This window comes from Sapajus apella, unplaced genomic scaffold (assembly GCF_009761245.1).
Source record: "Sapajus apella isolate SASKATOON/1434 unplaced genomic scaffold, GSC_monkey_1.0 scaffold14, whole genome shotgun sequence".
In the NCBI taxonomy this organism is placed as follows: Eukaryota; Metazoa; Chordata; class Mammalia; order Primates; family Cebidae; genus Sapajus; species Sapajus apella.
Genome location: NW_022436954.1, coordinates 33867410 through 33885889, shown reverse-complemented (window position 1 = coordinate 33885889; position 18480 = coordinate 33867410). Strand labels below are relative to the sequence as shown.

Here is an 18480-nt window from a genome sequence, read left to right as displayed (position 1 = left end):
CACTTCGATGGGGGGCGTCTCTTCCCAACTCCAAATGTAATCATGGTGGTAGCTTGAAATCAGTCACAGTGGGAATATACACCATGAAAAGTGGCAAATGCCAGAAATATTTCCCTGAGAGCCAATTGTTAAGCATTTATTAGCACAACACTGTGTGTCACTGAGGAAACCAGGTGTTATAGCCACCTGGAGGTGTTTATTAGATGTGTCAGAATGAAAAACAAGAAAACATCACCAATAACATGCCCTTATTTGGGCAATTTAGTTGAGTCATTTATTCATAAAATGCATATTGATTGAGGACCCCCTGTATGCCTGGCGTTGTTCCAAATACCTGTCCCTGTGGAGCTTACGTTCCAGTAACATGGTGTCACTGAGAAAAGCCGCGGGCAGTGGAAGATACTTATTTTAGTCTGGGACGTGGATGGTATCCAGGTGGAGCTGGATATGGTTTGGCTGTGTCCTCACCCAAATCTCCTCTAGAGCTGTAGTTCCCATAATCCCCACATGTCATGGAAGGAGCCTTGTAGGAGGTGATTAGACTATGGGGGCAGTTCCCCCACGCTGTTCTCGGTATAGTGAGTGAGTTCTCGCAAGATCTGATGCTTTTATAAGGGCTTTCCCTCCCTGCCCCCGCTTCACTCAGCACTTCTTCCTGCCATCAGGTGAAGGATGTCTTTACTTCCCCTTCTGCCTTGATTGTAAGTTTCCGGAGGCTTCCCGAGTCATCCTGAACTATAAGTAAATTAAATCTCTTTCCTTTATAAATTACCTGGTCCCAGGCAGCATGAGAATGGACCAATACAGAGTCAGGATTCACAGTCTTTCAGTCATAAATGTACAGCCATATCCTGTGCTATACTTCCTAGAGCATTTCAGATACAATTCTAATTAAATATTTACAATAACTTTGTCAGGCAAATGGGAGAGGTAACTATTGCTCAGATGGGAAAAACTGAGGCTCAGCGATTTGAAGAGATTTGCTCAAAGTCACGGAGCAATTTAGCGTCCGAGTCAGGATTTGAGTCCTGGGTTTCTGGCAACTAGCCTAGTCCTGTCTGCACAGTGCCCATTCTATTGTCTGCTCAATCACCATTATACGAATGATCACTATCAATTATATTATGGGACCATCATGGAGACGTTCCCCTGCAGGCTGATGCCATTTTCACCCTCAAAGTGCTTTCCCGGCTGTGATCTCAGTTCCTGCTCACAGCCCTAGGTGCTACTCCATGGTGCTCATTTGGGCTTGTTGCTAGGTGCAGCTGAGTTGAGAGTCACAGGCTCCCTGATCCCTGCAGTAAGCCATGGTTGCTCTGATTATGCTAATAGAGGTTTTGCCTGCTGTTGCTATCAGAGACAGATCTCTCCCAGTCCTGTTTCTGCTTCCCTTCCCCTGTACCTGCTCTTGATTCCTTTCCATCTTACTAATTTCTGTCCCAAAATGATATACCATTACCTCAGTGATTTACTAAATAATAATAATAAAAAACAGTAAAAACAGGTAGCAGTGGAATCTATATTTGTTGAATGATGAGTACAGTATCCATAAATACATTCTTAAAATAGAAAATGCTCCAGACTGGTTCAAAACTTGTACTACAATATTATAAATATTAAATTTATAATGTTATAATATTAAAAGAGGGAAATAGAAGACCTGATAAATGGACTTAGAAAATGGGGGCTCCAATTGCTCAAGAGTCAAGAGTTAATAAAACCAAATACTGCTCATGTCTGAGATGATTAAATGCTTTTCTGTAGGCATTTGGGTGAAAACCCAGACGGAACAGGAACTATTTTCCAAATGGCATATCACACTAACTTTCCAAAGTGCAGCTACTTTCACATAACTAGCTTTCCCTTTTTCTTTTGTAAAAGCATTTTTGTGTGCACATGAGTATATGTCTGAATATATATTTATATATGAGACTATATATATAGATATGAGTGTATCTAAAGCAGCTACAGTAGTGTTGCTTGGCTGAGTAGGAGGTGATACAGGACTGTGCTATTAGTGAGCGGGAGGTAGGAGGTGGCTATGGCTGATGGGCAGGCGTGTGAGGTAATCGCAGGGTAATACTGTCTGCAGGTATTTTTAGATGACACCAGAATGAGAGGATGTTGGTTGGTGGTGATGGTCTTTCTTCTTCTAGAACACAGTGATGAAACACACATAATAAGAACATAAGGCTTGCCAATTTGGAGCAGACCTTTTGTCCGTCCAGCCTAAACTATTGATGACAGAGGCATAAACAGCTGTGTTGTGGGAGAGCAGGTTTTTAATCTTCCTTGGCATCCACCATAAATGTTAGGGACTATGCCCTCGAAATCCTGGGTTTCCCTTAATAAGTCACTGTAGATGTGTCATCTTTTAATCTATTTCAATCTTTTAAATAAATGTTGGCTTGGGCTATTTTCTTGGGGAAAAAAGTGTTTCTTGGTTTGGCAAAGTTTGCTTTCCACTGCGTCAAGCAGAACGTCTTTAAATTATCTTCAACTTACTGTTTTTTTTCTCAAGCTTTAAGGGGGCACACAAGTTATTTAGCTCTAAAATTCAGTGCATTTTGTAGGATTTTAGCTTATCATCATGTTTTCCCTGTGAGAAATATACCAACTGTAATCAAATGAGATTATGAAGATGTGTTCTGGAAACTGTAAAATTTCTATAAAGTTGCTGTCATTTTTACAATTTTTACTGTTGTTTTACTCATGATCAAAACCTAGAAGCCTTCCCCAACTCACATCCATTTTCCAGATCCTAGTTATATTGTCAAATAACTACCTAGTAGTGTAACATTGTTTTAAAATTTAAATGCTACATTCAGTGGTGGAAGCTCTTTAGGATCTATATCCCTGAGAGGAACGAGACAGTTAAAAATATTCATTGGGACAAACCAGCTTGAACTTTCTCACATTCCTGTTGAATATGGGCAAGACCAAGTCTCTTTTATCTGGAAAGCCAATATCTGAGATATAGGTTTAAAAGCTCTTTCTTTTTCTTCTTCTTCTTCTTTTTTTTTTTTTTTACTATGAGAGTATTCTAAAGTGTGCTATGAAAATTTAAACCAATATTCATGTTAGAACAGCACTTTAAAAAGCAAATTGCTTATAAATATTAGTTGAAGTACTCAAAGAAATTTGATGTATTGATATACTTTTACATTTCAGTATAGCTTGTTTTTATATTACATTCCTATAACGTTGACAGTTATAATTTATGTGTGTGTGTGTGTGTGTGTGTGTGTGTGTGTAATTTAGTTTCAAGACTTGTAGGCCCTGAATATCTCTTGCTGGGTTTCCCATCTAAGTAGTGGCATCTGCCTCCAAAGAGTCACTAGTGTAAAACCTACAAGTCTTCCACCTTCATATGCAATGAGTTTCCAAGTGCTGTATAGTCCATCCACTTTTCTCCATCTACACTACCACATCTTCAGTCAAAACTGTAATCTTTTATATGTTCCAGCAATAGCCTCCAACTAGTCTCTCTGCATTCACTGTTGCTTTCCTCAATCCAGTCTGCAGCTAGAGTAATTTAAAAAAACAATACAAATTGGATGACATTACTTTCTATTGGCGAGACCAGCTCCCAATATATCGACGTGGGTTTAAGATCTCTCAAAGTGATGGAGTGGTAGGTGAAAAAGAAAGAGAGACAAGGAAAAAGTTTTCCTTAAAGTTGAGCCCAGGGGAGACACCACATAATGCTGCTCAGTGGATGTCTGACATTCCCCTGAAAGCCTCAGTTTTTTATCATGCTCTTTCAATAGGGGAGGAGGAGCGAAGTTACGCAAAGTTTCAGTGATAATCATACAAAAGGAATACACATTTGCAAAAACTGGTGCACAAAAATCACAACGTGGTATTATAAAAGCAGAACAATGTAAAAATAACTTTCTGTGTGTCAGCATAGAAATCACGCACCTTAGCAAGATTGTAGGTTAAACATAAACTTATGATTATCAGCAAGAACATATTGGGCTCACAGCTACAGGGGGAACAGGATCTGACACAGGGCAACCAGCCTGACCACAAAAACTGCAAGAGGAGGGGGCCTCCATGCAGGCCTGGAGGAGCAGTGGATGAAGAAAGACTTTTACATCCTCATCAACCACAGAGACAGACGCCCCTCACGCATCCGTTAATAGGCTCTCCATAAGGGTTGTGTTCCCTTTCCAGGACCCTAATCAATATGCCTTTCCTGGGAAAGGAATCTAGGTAATAAGCCTCTCCATTACACATCCATTTATAGGCTCTCTGCAACAAGAAGCCCATTACGCGCTGTCATCTCTCTCCGGCAGTCAAGTTATGTGGTTAGTCCCTTTCACAGAGTTCCTGTTTTTACCAGAATAGCTCAGCAGAGCCAAAGTTACAAGTTGCAGCTCAGCAGGCCAAAGACAAGTTACATCTCTACATTTCACATTATCGTTCATTTTCTCAAATATAATCGATACAGTAAGTAACAAGCATCACAGAGCAAATAACTCATTTCAGGGAAACCAAATTCTAAGAGAATTTACAGGTTAAAAATTAACAACAATTTCTTCTTAGGTAGCTTGGGTTTTGCCAATTCTTCCAGAGGCTTGGGGTTGCTCAGTCACCACAGAGGGGTTCAGAGTATTCCCAGCAACTTTCCTACTTCAAAGGTTTATTCCTGCTTTTAAGTTGATACTCATTACTCTTAAAACAGCCTGTAAGGCCGGCAGGAACTTGTCTGTATTCTGTTTTCCACCTTCTCTCCCCTCAGATACCAAATTGCTACTCCAGTCCCATAGATCTTCTCTCTTTTTTCCATTGTGCCATTAAAGATTTCTATCCCCTCTTTCTGGAACACTCAACTCCTCCTCTCAATGAGGCATGCCCTGACATACATGGGCACACACACACACGGCCCTGTAGTCTTTACCGAGTTAATACCTACTCACTGTTTTAGGCCTCTCCTTAAAAGGAACTTAGGAAGCCTGTTTTGACCACTCAGCTCCCCGGACCACCTGCCTTATGTCGTCTGAGTCCTATCTCCTAATACCCGCTTTCTGATTTTTGATTAAAGTACCCAGAGAAATTCTCAATATATAATTTCTCTGTGATTCATTTATATCTCTCTTTTCTTCTAGACCATAGGCTCAGTGAGGGCAAATAGCTCCTCTGATTTACTGCTGTATCTCTAGCACTTAACATTGGTCCTTATCCTTTATGGCCGTTCATTCAATAGTTATTTATTGGATTGACAAATGATTGTTCTGTAAATATTACAGTGGTCTCTTCTAATGCAATCTCTTTCTAACCTATTGTTAAGGCACTGTCTGGTTTCGAGATAATCAAGTGGTTTCTCTTTCAGGTAAATACCAAAGTCGTATGCCTCAGGTCGCACACTACCATCAACCTGTGGGAAAAGAATGTTAATATCACTGGCTTGCACCTAGAAAACCTCAATCATCCTAAATGACTTTATTTAAAGTTCCTCAGAAATACACAAGGACTATGGCACTCTACTGGGGAAAATTTTAATAAATTTTCTTAGGTCATTTGACTTTCTCATTCTACTATTTGCCTTGTCAAAAAAAAATTAGTTTGTCTATAGAATGGCCTTTAATTCAGGAATTACAACATTATTTAACATGTATAAATCAATCCATTTATTTATTTACTTATTTATATATTTTGGTATTTATTCCCTGGACTGCTCAGCAGAATTTATTTCCTTCTTTCTTTTAGGGGTATATCAATACCTATCTATGTGAAATCTCTTTATATATATTTATATAAATTATTTATTAAAATTCTATTTATATAAAACATTCATAAATTTATACATACTTAAATATATATAAAATACATATTTTAAACTTACTGATTTTTTTTTTATAGAGATGAGAGCTCACTGTGTTCCTCAGGCAGGTCTTGAACACCTGGCCTTAATAAGTGACGCTTTCACCTCAGCCTCCTAGAGCACTGGGATTACAGGTGTGAGCCACCGTGCCCAGGGATAAATCAATCCTAAGTCCCTGGCACTTATAATATTGGAATATATAGGCTTAATATGCCCAGCATGAAGATTCTCTCCTCAAAAGACTAAGTTCTTTGACACTTGTAAAATGGTTTTGTTATTTACATAAGGATAGGCCTTGAAGAGCAGTTTAACAGTAGCTGCTGTTTCTTCAAGAATCACATATTTTTTGCTGCCTTTTGGAGTTAACTCATCCTATCAACACTAGCGGCATACATGAGTAAATGAATAAAATGAGGAATGTATAAATTTAGGCCAAAAAGGCAAATTAGAAGGCAATCAGTGTATTGTTTTCTGTAGCCAAGTTATGGAATCCCTAATTGCCCTACCTCTGAAAGTCTGTTGAATAAATACCAACAGTTTCCTCAGTAGAATTAGATTATTGACCCTGAGTGGAGACTTCCTCACCTGGCAGAACCTTTTTGTCCCCAACCAATGGAAGAGAGTTAGGAAATTATGTCTATCCCAAGAGGACTTTCTAGTAATTGTGCCGGGAAGGGATATGTTGATGGCAATAAAAATCATTATAGAAGTATGAAACTCATGATGAAATTTTTTAAGGAAAAAAGAATAGTTTCTAAATCTCCTTTAGGCATTTTGAGAAAATATTTTGGTATATATTCTATGATGTCAAACTCTGGCTTCTTAATGATTAGTATAAATGGTCATGAAGAGGCCAATTTTCTTTCTTATAATAGCCACAGAGGCTGACAGGATCCAGCCTGTATATTCATAAGAAAATCGTATATTCAGGTCACCCTTCCTTCTTCTTCCCATCTTCCTTCACGTTGTTGACTAAAGATTGCCAAAATAAAACCTTTATTGGTCCCCAAACCAAAGCTGCCTTTTCCATGAGAGAATTTTACTTTGGGTTGATATTTAACTAGAAGCGACAAAAAATATTTAGTGGAAGGGACATGAAATTTTATGTCAGGAAACGTGAGTTTGAGTTCTAACTATTCCTTACTGTATGCACCATCTTGGTCTGCTCCTTAGCAATTCTGAGCCTTTATTTCTTTTGTTCCTAAAAGAAAACCAGTGGTAGGACCTGTCTTTCAGGGTTACAATAAAAATACAGTGTGGTAATGGATATAAAAAATGCTTGATAAACTGAAAAAAGCTCTACACTTGTTAGTTACCATTGTCATTAATTAGCAACATAGGCTGTTTATGCTATTGGCAATTACTAGGGCATCTGATCATAAATTTAGCATCAGCCAAATGCTCTCCAAAGACAGCTGACATTTAAATAAATATGTCATTTATCTGTGGAACTGGAGACTTTATATTCTATCCCTGTATTAAGTCAAGCAAATTATTTGAACTATATTATTTAGATTATTCTGTAGAAGTTTCCTAGGTGACTTTTAGTTTATGATACTCTATGATTTTATAAAGATTTGATATTAAAATTATCTGCTTAAAATAACCTTTCTCTATTTTTTTGCAGAATGTGGGCTAAAGATACCACCCATAATGCTGTTGTTAAACAGCATCCTTTTTGCTAGGATAAATAAATTCTTTCTTGATTATAAATCTAAGGTAAGTTTTGACTGCACCTAGATTTAAGTTCTTTATGACAGGAAATAAGACTTCTATGACTTCATGGTTTTTTTTCCATTTTTATTAAATGTATTAGACTGTTTAGAACTACATTTTGTGAAATTTAATGGAATGTCTGCCCAATCCATTCACTTAAGTACATAGGAGCATCTTTGCCTTGAAATTGTTCTTGGTGAATGAAATCCTGGTTTTCGTTGAGTTACATTGTATATTAGCCAGTACATTGCTGTCAGTCATTTTGGGTTCAATGGAGTGTAAATCTTAAGTATAGAAATAAATACAGTCAGGGCAAAGATGCTGTATAATTCAGATTTCCTATGTCTTAATGAGTAATCCCACAGTGTATATTCAATTCTGTACCCCTTTAAGACTCAACCTGATAAAGAGAAACTTGCACTGTAGTTTACAATAGTAAGAATGAGTAGTTTTGCAATAAAGCTTTACTATCCCCCCCAACCAGAAAAATCCACATTTCAGAGAAATGTCATGGTTGAGACCTTTTACTTCTTTCAATTGCTCACCTTTACTCCTCCCACTTTAAAAAATTACAAACGTTTGGTTTTTCTTCTCTATGTCCATAGAATATTCACACTTAATACCTACCATGTCTCCTCATCTCTGGGCAGGGTTCCCTTGGCTGTACTCTGGCTCCTTTAGTGGTTTCTCTGATATCTGGGCCTCCTATGAGAGCCCAAGCATAAAAAGGAGGCAATACGGGATTGGGCTTATCCTACCTGTCCTCCCAAGTGTCAATTTTTTTTTTTTTTTTTTAGACAGGGTCTCACTGTGTCACAAGGCTGGAATGCAGTGGTGCGATCTTGGCTCACTGCAGCCTCCACCTCCCAGGTTCAAGCAATTCTTGTGCCTCAGCCTCCCAAGTAGCTGGGACTACAAATGTGAGCCACATGCCCAGATAATTTTTGTATTTTAGTAGAAACAGGGTTTCACCACGTTGCCCAGACTGGTCTCGAACTCCTGAGCTCAGGCAATATCCCTGCTTTGGCATCCTGAAGTGCCAAGAGTCAACCTCTTAAGCTGGACTTTCATATCTTACTGTCAATCTCCTGAGGCCACATTCTTTTAAGCACTTATGTTTTAAGTAAGATAAAAGAGAATTTGATCCATCTTAATATGCCTTGAGGTTTGCATCTTGCTGAGGCCAATCTTGTCAACTTTTTAGATTCTCCTTTCTTGTGTCAAAGGATTCAAGGTCCAGTTAAGACCTATCTGTAAAAGAAATCTGGTGTTTATTACACACCATCTAGTGTATCATAAAAATATTATAGCCAGATGTTTTAAAACTTAGAAAAGTTTTTATCTATTTCATTTATTTCATTAAACATTTCAGAGCAATGTATTAGACACTTGGGATACAAAATAATGTCAGTTATAGTTTTTACCTTTAAAGAGTTCACTAGCTCATGGTTGTCATTGCTATTAGTACCTAGCTCAATACCTGAGACATAATATTCAACCAAACAATGGTTGCATATTATGAAAAAAGAATAAAATAATTAGATGTTTGGTTTTGTATAAGTTTTGCATTAGCATATCCATAGTATTTTATAGAAAAGGAATTGAAACCTTCATTCATGTGTCTATTAAGTCTCTGGGTGTCCCATTTGAAAGTTTAATAGTTCACTAGAATCTACATTCAATATTACTCCCTCAATGAAGAAATATTCACACCATTCTATCAGATCAAGGTCACCCCAAAATCCTTTTTGTTTTTTCTTAAACAGAATGGATGGGATAGAAATCATTTTCGCAGTTTCTTTTCCACATGGCAGAATTTTCTCCAAAATACTCAACTGTTATATCAGGTACTTTCCAAATTGTTCAGTCGCTCTCAGTTAGATCTGGGAAGTAAAATGAACTCTTGAGAGTGATTCTTTGAGAACGTGTATTACTCCCTTGTCCATTCAATTGTAAGAGGAAATGGTGTGATCTTCAAGGTCAGGGAAGGTATATACGAAAGCACATTTTGAAGACTGTGACAGGTACATTTAAAAGAACAGTCTCACTTGTTTGGAAGGTTTCTTTAGAGAAACAACAACTTAGAATCATAGAGTCATGAATTTTGAAGTTAGCTCAAAAACCATCTCATTTGGGAATTTACTTAGACTTTTTTAGATTTCCTGCTCAACTTCAGCAAGTGCCACTAGTGGAAATAATCAATAAAAATAGGTTAGGATGTTTCATGTAAGTGGTCCAAGCACATTCAGTTAAATGAACTTAGAGCACTAAGTACTTTGTTTCAGTCACACCAGATTAGATTGCGTTGCTTTCACATTCTGAGACAAAACCAAACTTTGTGGAAACAGCATCCTGCAAGGAGTAGCTGCCTTCTTGGTTTTGCCCTCTCTGGGCAGCATAATCTTTACTGTATAGTTAAGCAGTACTTATGTTATCTATTTTGGATATAAAGATGCTTATGCTTGGCATGGTTTTGAACACAGGATTTATGAGGGCAAACAGTGTATAAATAAATGAATGTTTGTAGTTACACAGTGAACTTAACTAAAATTTACCTCCAATGGTTACGAAAGCTATAGAGTTCTTATCTTCCTTGTACTTCATACTGGTTTCTGCCTTCTCAAACAACGGCCCTAATTATTATTTATAGAAATGGCTTCATATTTTTATTTTTAATTACTCAATGTTTATTTTAAGTTCCTGTCTGGTGCGGTTAAGAGCATGCGCTTAAGTTACTTACTTGGCTTGGCCATTTATAATACTAGCCATGTGATGTTTGGCTATTTAACATCTACGTTTCTCTCTATATGCAAACTGGGAATCCTTATAACATTTATCTCACTGTGTGGTTGTGAGAATTAATGGATTTGTACCTGATCTTAGTTCATTGAAGCGTTCAGTTAAGTCTTAACTATGACTCTTATTACTATCTGTAGAAAATTTACAAGCTTATATCATAAAGAAGCTTTCCCAAATGTCTATCATTCGTTATTTATGCTGTGCAAATGATCTGAGCAGCCCAGGGGTGTCCTCTCTCATGGTCTTACACTTTGTTCTATGAGCTACCTGTGAACCTCCACACTTATTTGAGCCTATCTTTGGGCAACTTAAATCTCTGCATAATTTATTTATAAAATTATAAATTATTTTTTGTCTGTGAAACTCTGTATCCTGTGGACAGGATATCCTCTTTTCAGAGAAGCTATGTTAGTCACATGGAACATTTTTATTTAACTCTCTAAAAGAGAGACCTGGTGATTAAGTTGCTATTTTAATAAAGTAATAGGTTTGGACATCTGTTCTACAGTAGATACTCAGTTTAGGTAATTTACTGACCCTGCATGCAATAGCCTTCTATCTTGGTGTTTGAGGCACACTTTCTATTCTTTGTAATGATTTGCTGTGACAAAACAATGCCTCCCTACTCTCGCTGTACATTTGCTGAAAATGTCTCCCTTAATCCACTGAAATTCAAACTGCCCTGAATTGCTTTATTCTTCTTAGATCAAAGCTGATTTATTCTTTCAAGGACTCCTAGTGTATGGGAGGGACACTGGGGATGTGGGTGAAGGCAGTTTATTTTTAAAATTTCAAGAACCCCTAATCTGCTATCTCCCTGACACTCCCTCTTTATCTCATTATTCTTGTCATTTCTGGGAACATTGTGGATACCAGTTTGTGTTTGTGCATAAAAAATATGGTAGTCAGGAATTGACCCTTTTGCCATACTAGCTGGGTCCATTCCCTTTAATGTGGAAATGGGACCATTGAGGGAAGAATGGCCAATGGTTGAAGTGAAGCTCCTCTGCAAGTGAATTTAGATTATATAACAAGCTAAAAACACATTTCCAAAAGCATATTTGAGAAGAAAGTTTCCATTTATGGTACAGTGACTTGTTCTGGGCCAGATGCCCACTGAAGTCACTTAGGGTATACAATGTTCAGTTATCTTTGAGATGAAAATCTCTCAGGGATTGCAAAGCCTCTAGGCCAATGTACTGAGTCAGGATTGATGTAAGCACTGCTATGGGACCAAGAAGCAAAGATCTCCTTTTGTTTATTATTTCTAAGGTATTAGAAGACACAAGGTATATCCATGAATTTCTTTAAGATGAGGCTTTCTCTTCCTTGGGCTGCTGCTGAGACTGCTGAGGGTCAACAAATTTCAGCTGCTTAGAAACTCTGTTAGTTGACTGAATGGTTCTTTGAGGCACTGGTGTGACTCTTTCTGAAGTCACATCTTTGACTTCATCTTTAGATATGTTTCCCATTTCTCATATAATCAAATGGGTCAGTGCTTCTAAACTTCCTGACATTATATAACAAGGATCTCCTTCACCAGATTCCAGTAATAGTTTCTTTACTCTGCTATTAAGCCCTCACCTGCAGCCTTCACAGAGTATTCTGCTAGTAGACCCTTAAAGATGCTTCAGGATTTCACTGACGTTTTTCTCAGATTCTCTCCAGCTGCCATCTACTGTCCATTTTCAAAGCCACTTTCATAATTTAGGCTTATGTTATGGTAGCACATAATTCTTTATACGGAAATCTGCATTAGGTATCTGTTATTGCATAATTATTTACACTAAAACCTTATGGCTTTAGTGATAATAATCATTGTCTCATAGAGTTTCTGTGGGTCATGTCCAAGGACAGCTTTGCTGTTTGGTGCTATCTCAGAGTCTGCCATTAGATTACAGTCAAGATGCCAATCTGAACTGCAATTATTTGAAAGCTGAACATGACTGAAGGATCTACTTCCAAGCTGGTTCAATTAAATGACTTGTTGCTGGAGGCCCCATTTTCTTCCTACGTGGACCTCTCCACAGGGCTGCTTGAGTCTACTATAACATAGCAGCTAACTTCTCCAAGAGAGTAATTCAAGTGAGAGTAAGGCAAAAGCCATTATGCTGTTTGTGACCTAGCCTTGGTAGTCAAATATCATTATTTATGCAATAATCTAATGGTTACCCAACTCAGCCCTATTTACTATGGGAGGGAGGGACTATATAAGGGTGTGAATATTATGATACAAAGATATTTGGGAGACATCTTGAAGGCTGAATACATTGGAGATAATCCAGAAATTAGCAAATGGTGGAAGCCAAGCAGTGGTGTACTAATAAACTAGCTTTGAAAACTAAAACAAAAATATCCTGATTGTAGTGCTTTTCACGATATAAATGCTCTTACTGTATTCAATTTTAAGCTACCAATGGTTTAACAACAGGCTTACAAAATTCCCAAATACTTAACAATTGATTATCATGAGTCAGCAAGAGCCAACTCCAGCATACCATTGCCCCCAGGGCCAGAAAGGGAGGAGGCTGTTCTTGGAGGCTAGGAATCAAGGCTTTTTGAGGAAAGCTGAAACTCCAATGGGCTTGTCAAGTGCCAGTTGGAGACTTATGGAAGAACCTCAAGAGATGCTTGGGAAGTTGGTGATACAGGGACCTCAAGAATACAGGCAGCAGGAGTTAGCCCCTTGCAACTTAGAGCAGAAAAAGGAAAGGGGTGCAGAAGAACTGGCTCATTTTGGTGTCAAAAGCTGTAAGAGCTTGGAAAAATCTATAAAGACAGAAAACACGTTAGTAGTTGACTGAGGCTGAGGATGAGAACAGAAATTAAATGTAAATGGGCATGAGGGATCTTTTTGATACTATCGAAATGTTCTAAAATTGGGTTTTGAGAATGGTTACACAACTCTGTAAATTTACTGAAGTTTTTTTTCGTTTTAATGGAACAGCTCAGCTTCTATCCAAATCTCTAATTCTACCAGACCATGTGACTATGGGGTATCAGAAAAAGAAAAGTTTGCCCATTATACAGTGTTTGGCATTTTAGCCTTTAAGGCAGCCCCAATGATCTCCATCTCTTGGCATTTAACTTCTTGTTTAATCCCTTCCCTTTGAGTTTGGGCTTGCTTCTAATCAATAGATTATGACAAAGGTGAGGAGATGTTATTCCCTTGGTTATGTTACATTGCATAAGATTTCATCTTAATAGTAAATTCATCTCTTCATCTTCAAAGTCTCTTCCTAGCTTTGAAGAAGGCAGCTACTCTGAGTCCTGTAGTCAACACAAATACATTGTGTCAACCATATGAATGAGCTTAGAAGTGGCTTCTTCCCCAGTTAAGCCACCAGATGAGAATGCAGCCCAGCTGGCACTTTGATTGCAACTTGTAAGATGCTGAGCAGAGGACTCAACTAAGCTTTGCCTGAACTTCTGATCCACATAAATATGAGAGAATAAATGTACACCTTCATCAGATGCTAAGTTTGTGATAATTTTTCATAACTACAATAGAAAAATAAGAAACCCTTATTTGAATATAGTTATATAAAATTTATGGTTATATTTATGTTCAATGTTTATGCTATCATAATTTTGTGAACACATTTTTGCAGGTGAATGATGTGGTGTTCTATAGTTACATTTCATTTCTTTCAAAAGTTTTTCTTTTCCAGGATAAATAATTCTATTGGTTTTCTTTGATTTGCTTTCTATTTACCAAGCACTAATTTATTACCAAACCCTTTGTGTAAGTGTAAATCTATTATCAATATGGTCAAACATATGAGGCAAACTCTTAGTTTAATTGTTGCTATTGAGAAGTTTAATTCCATTCTGATTCTGTCTCCTCATCCCCACCCCAGAAAGCTTTTCAGTTATCTTCATCTTCTGAATTCTGAATTTTTATGATGATGTATCATGGTGGTAGCTCTCTTTTATTCATTGTGTTGGACAACCAGCAGGAACTTTCAATGAGGAAACATATGTCAGTTCTGGAATGTTTGTTTTTCATACTTTCTCTCTCTTCTTTTGGGAGGGGCAGTGTCCTCCTCTTGTTTCTCCTCAAGTGGGAAGACCTTTACATCCTGTTTTTGCTCTGGATTTCTCTTTCTTGCCTTCTCAAAGACTTCATTCCTACAATTATATTCTGGGTCTGAGGAGTGCAAATTAAGTTACTTATCTGTTTTCCTCTTTAGGTTTCAGTATTTTAGGATCTGTTGAATCAGTTATCACTCATCCATCTGCCTTCCAGCTTCCAAAATGTTGCTGTATTCTCCTCTTCCTTTTTTTATATTTGTGAGCTTAGCCCTTTTAAAAAGATCACTTTACTGTCATTTCAGTGTATTTTTGGGAAGAGGGGAATATAAACTCTTTGTTCATTCTAATATCTTTAACCAGAATCTGACCTCTCTACATTTTACTTTCCTGTTAGCCTCTAATAATAGTCCTATGAGGTAAGCAGGGAAGATATCATTGTCCCTCTATTATTGGTAAAATACTCATAAGTCAGAGAGCTTTAACGACTTGTTTGGAGTTACTAAACAGGCTGAGAAATATTCAAGTCTCAGCAGCTATAATTTGTTGTTCTTTCCATGTATAGCATGTTGCTTCCCGATTCTGGCCAATAGACTCAAAGGTTAGTAAATTTGGAAGTGGTGTTCTATTCCAGTGTTTCCTAAAATGTATAGCAGAGAACGCTAGTCCCAGAAGCTCTTTAAAAAATATTCCACAATCAACATGGTGAAACCCATCTCTACTATATATACAAAAAAAATTAGCTGGGTGTGGTGGCATGTGCCTGTAATCCCAGCTACTTGGGAGGCTTAGGCAGGAGAATCACTTGAACTCAGGAGGCAGAGATTGCAGTGGGCTGAGATCGCACCACTGCATTTCAGCCTGGTGACAGAGTGAGACTCCATCTAAAAAAAGAAAAATTCCACAATCAACCACATTTGAGAAGCACTGTACACTAATGGAGTTCCTTAATTTTATGATACCACTAATTGTAGGAACTAATTATTAAGAGTTAATAACAGGTTTTAGTGGAGCTGTAGATAAATAAACTTATAAAGCACTATATTATACAAAGATAGAATTTGAAAAATGTAAAAAATATTTTAAAAGCATATCCTAGAATTAAGCAAATATATCTCCTTTGCATTACGTTTTTATAGTCTTTCACATATTAAAGAATCTGAAAATTGTAATAAAGAAACCTGTTAAAAATAGTTAATTCAGCATTTCTCATTTGACATCAATTAATATTCCAAATAATTCATTTATTTATGTAATAACTATTTGTTGAGCCTCTGCTGTTCACAGGGCACCATGCTGTGTGCTAGATATTGGCAAAATGATACATGATTCCAGCCCCTCAAGGAGTTTAAGTGAGGTAGCTGTGTGTCAATAGAAATATTAACCTAAACTGATAAATTAGTTTACTGTGAGGAACTAACATTCCAATTAAAACCAGAAGGAGTATGCATTACTGAACTTTACTGGGGTGTTGGGAGTGGAGGTTGTGGGGTTGGAGATGGGGAGAGAACAAAGAGCATTCCAGGAGTAGATAATGTTGTTGCAGACTACACATTGAGAAATGCTAAGAATTTCTCAACCACCTTTACAGACAAGATAGTACAGGCGAGATAAGTTAGAATTAAAGAATGCTGATGTTGAATGGAGTCTTAGACATCTAGTACAATACTATTTCCAGTACATAAATTCCAACATCCTTAGATAGATGCCCTTTCCCTTTCAAATGATGTAAGTGGCAGGGAACCAACGCGTCTTACAGGTTGAGAGAGATCTGAGTAATTTCTCTGTTTTAGGTTCATAAAATATTTTTTTAATGCCAAGCCAGGATTATCTTACATTTGTAATGTTTGTGTTACTTTTTTGACATATACAGAGAAAACACTGATAATACAACAATTAAACACAAAACCTCATATAGAAATAATGCCAAAAGTTTTGAACATGAGACCCAGACCAGAGTATCTCCTGAGCCCCACCTTGCCTGCCCCTCCCTATTTTAAGCTTTACAGGAATCTTCCTAGTTCTCATATCTCATTGGCAACATATGGAACAGTTTATCATAAAACATTTTAAATATTTGTGGGTCCCCACAGCTAAAAAATCTTCAGCGCCTTCAGTATTTCTAAGATGCCACAATTTCAAGAACCTTCATTCTCCTGATTCATCTGAAAATATTCCTAGAAAACCTAGAGGTTTCCACTCATTTGGCTCTAGGAAGCACCTCTGTCAATATAGGGACCTGATAACTTTCTATTTATTTAAATGCAAAGCCTTCAGTGAACCATTTCAGGCTCCTTTGCCTCACTTCATACTGATAGGGCATTTCCCTCACTGCAGCTCTATGCTGTCAATATCTTTCAATAGTATATTCTTTCCCTGAATGGAGTAGGTTATTGCAGCAGAACAAAATTAATTTTGCATGTTACTCTGCGGTTTGGGTATTCAGATGGAACACATGTACCCTGCATCTATATTTCACCTTATTTGATGTGCCAATAGGCCCCACCCATGCCAGTCACCGAGGGAAGCCAAAGATGCTCGAGAGATAGATATTTTTGGAATTTCCAGGACTCCCCTTACTCTTCTTTACTAGTCTCCGCTTGACCTCATGCCCTGTTTTAGACCTGATTCTTTTATAATTTTCACTCAGCTCTGACTCTTGATACTCCTATAAGTGCTTTGACTGGCTCTTATTTCTTTGGCTGTTTCTCTTCCCAATGGCCTCACATAAGATATCTTTCTCTTCATTTTAACTTCTTGGATCATCGTCTCTATAATAGCCTCCTTGTATGTTACACAAGCAGGACCCATGTTTTCCATTTGTGAAAACAAAAAACATACAGAATGAATATCTGGGAAAACCAGTTTCCCATTAATTCTAGAGAGTTCTTCATGATACCTAAATTCCTGGGAGATTTTTATTAATATCTGATACATGGAATTGTTACACAGTATAGATAAAGATCTTCATATGTAAGACCTTCATGAGGGCTTGGAGAAGAAAGTCCCAGTCCCAGTCTCTATGTCTGAGCTCCTTGAAACGTATCAGAGCCCCACCGAATAAATATTTGGTAATAAACCTTGTAAAATATTGGATAATTTTTCTCAATTCTTCATTCCTTTTTATGCCTCTCATTAGAGTGGATAGAATATCCTTCCTGGCTCCACTGGATGTTGGGCTAAGTCAGGTGAATTTCTTTGGTCAGTGGAACATTAGCAGAGGTGTTGCAAGCAAAGGCTTTATGTGTGCTTGCCTGGATTGCTTGTTTTCTTGCACTTTGGCCATCCACTGTGAGAACAGGACCCCTGGTCCTATAATGAGAGACTTAAAGAAGGCTTGAACCTGACCTGACACTTGGGGAAAAGCTACCCTGGCCAGCCTTCAGCCTCATTAGCAAGAAAATGTTTCTTGTATGTCACTGAGATTTTTGGGTTGTTTACTATGTAGCTTTATCCTAGCAGAAACCTAACTAATAAAATTATCTTTTTTACTACTTTAGAATGATTGACCTCAAAATGTTGTCTTTATTCTTTCCCTTGTAAGGCTTTCTGTTACAGGTTAAATTGTGTTCCCAAAAAAGATAAGATACAGTCCTAACCTCTGGTACCTTGAATGTGATCTTATTTGGAAATAGGAACTTTACAGATGTAATCAGGTTAAAATGAGGTCACATTTGATTAGAATGGGCTCTAATTGAATATGATTGGTGTCTTTATAAGAAGGAAAAAGAGAAACATAGAAATATAGAACACTGCATGAAACAGAGGCAGAGATCAGTGTAATACAGTTGCAAGCCACGGAAGGCCAGGGATTCATGGACACTACCAGAAGCTAGGAAGAGACAAAGAAGGACTCCACCCAGAGTCTTAAAAGGAAAATGGCCCTACTGACACCTGACTTCAGACATCTGGCTTCCAGAACTGTGAGAGAATAAGTTTTTGGTTTTTCATGCCACCTAGTTTGTGGTATGGCAACCTTAAGAAACAAATACAATTTTCCTAATAATCCTAAACCCAGAAGTTCTTTCTCTCTTAACAAAATATACTGCATTTAGTTACTTTCATCTCTCCTACTAGGATTTGCATCCCTGAGGGTCCCTGAG

The 18480-nt window shown here is 37.5% G+C and overlaps 1 long non-coding RNA gene across 1 annotated transcript in view; it reads right to left on the bottom strand.

The window, feature by feature from the left end:
- Nucleotides 1-3022: 3022 nt before the first annotated feature.
- Nucleotides 3023-18480, bottom strand: part of LOC116555185 — a 62683-nt gene continuing 47225 nt past the window's right edge. The window contains exons 2-3 of the long non-coding RNA XR_004270417.1: nt 9260-9429; nt 3023-3053 (exon numbers count right to left, since the gene is read on the bottom strand). This is a non-coding gene — a long non-coding RNA (uncharacterized LOC116555185). The remainder of the gene's footprint in view (nt 3054-9259; nt 9430-18480) is intronic.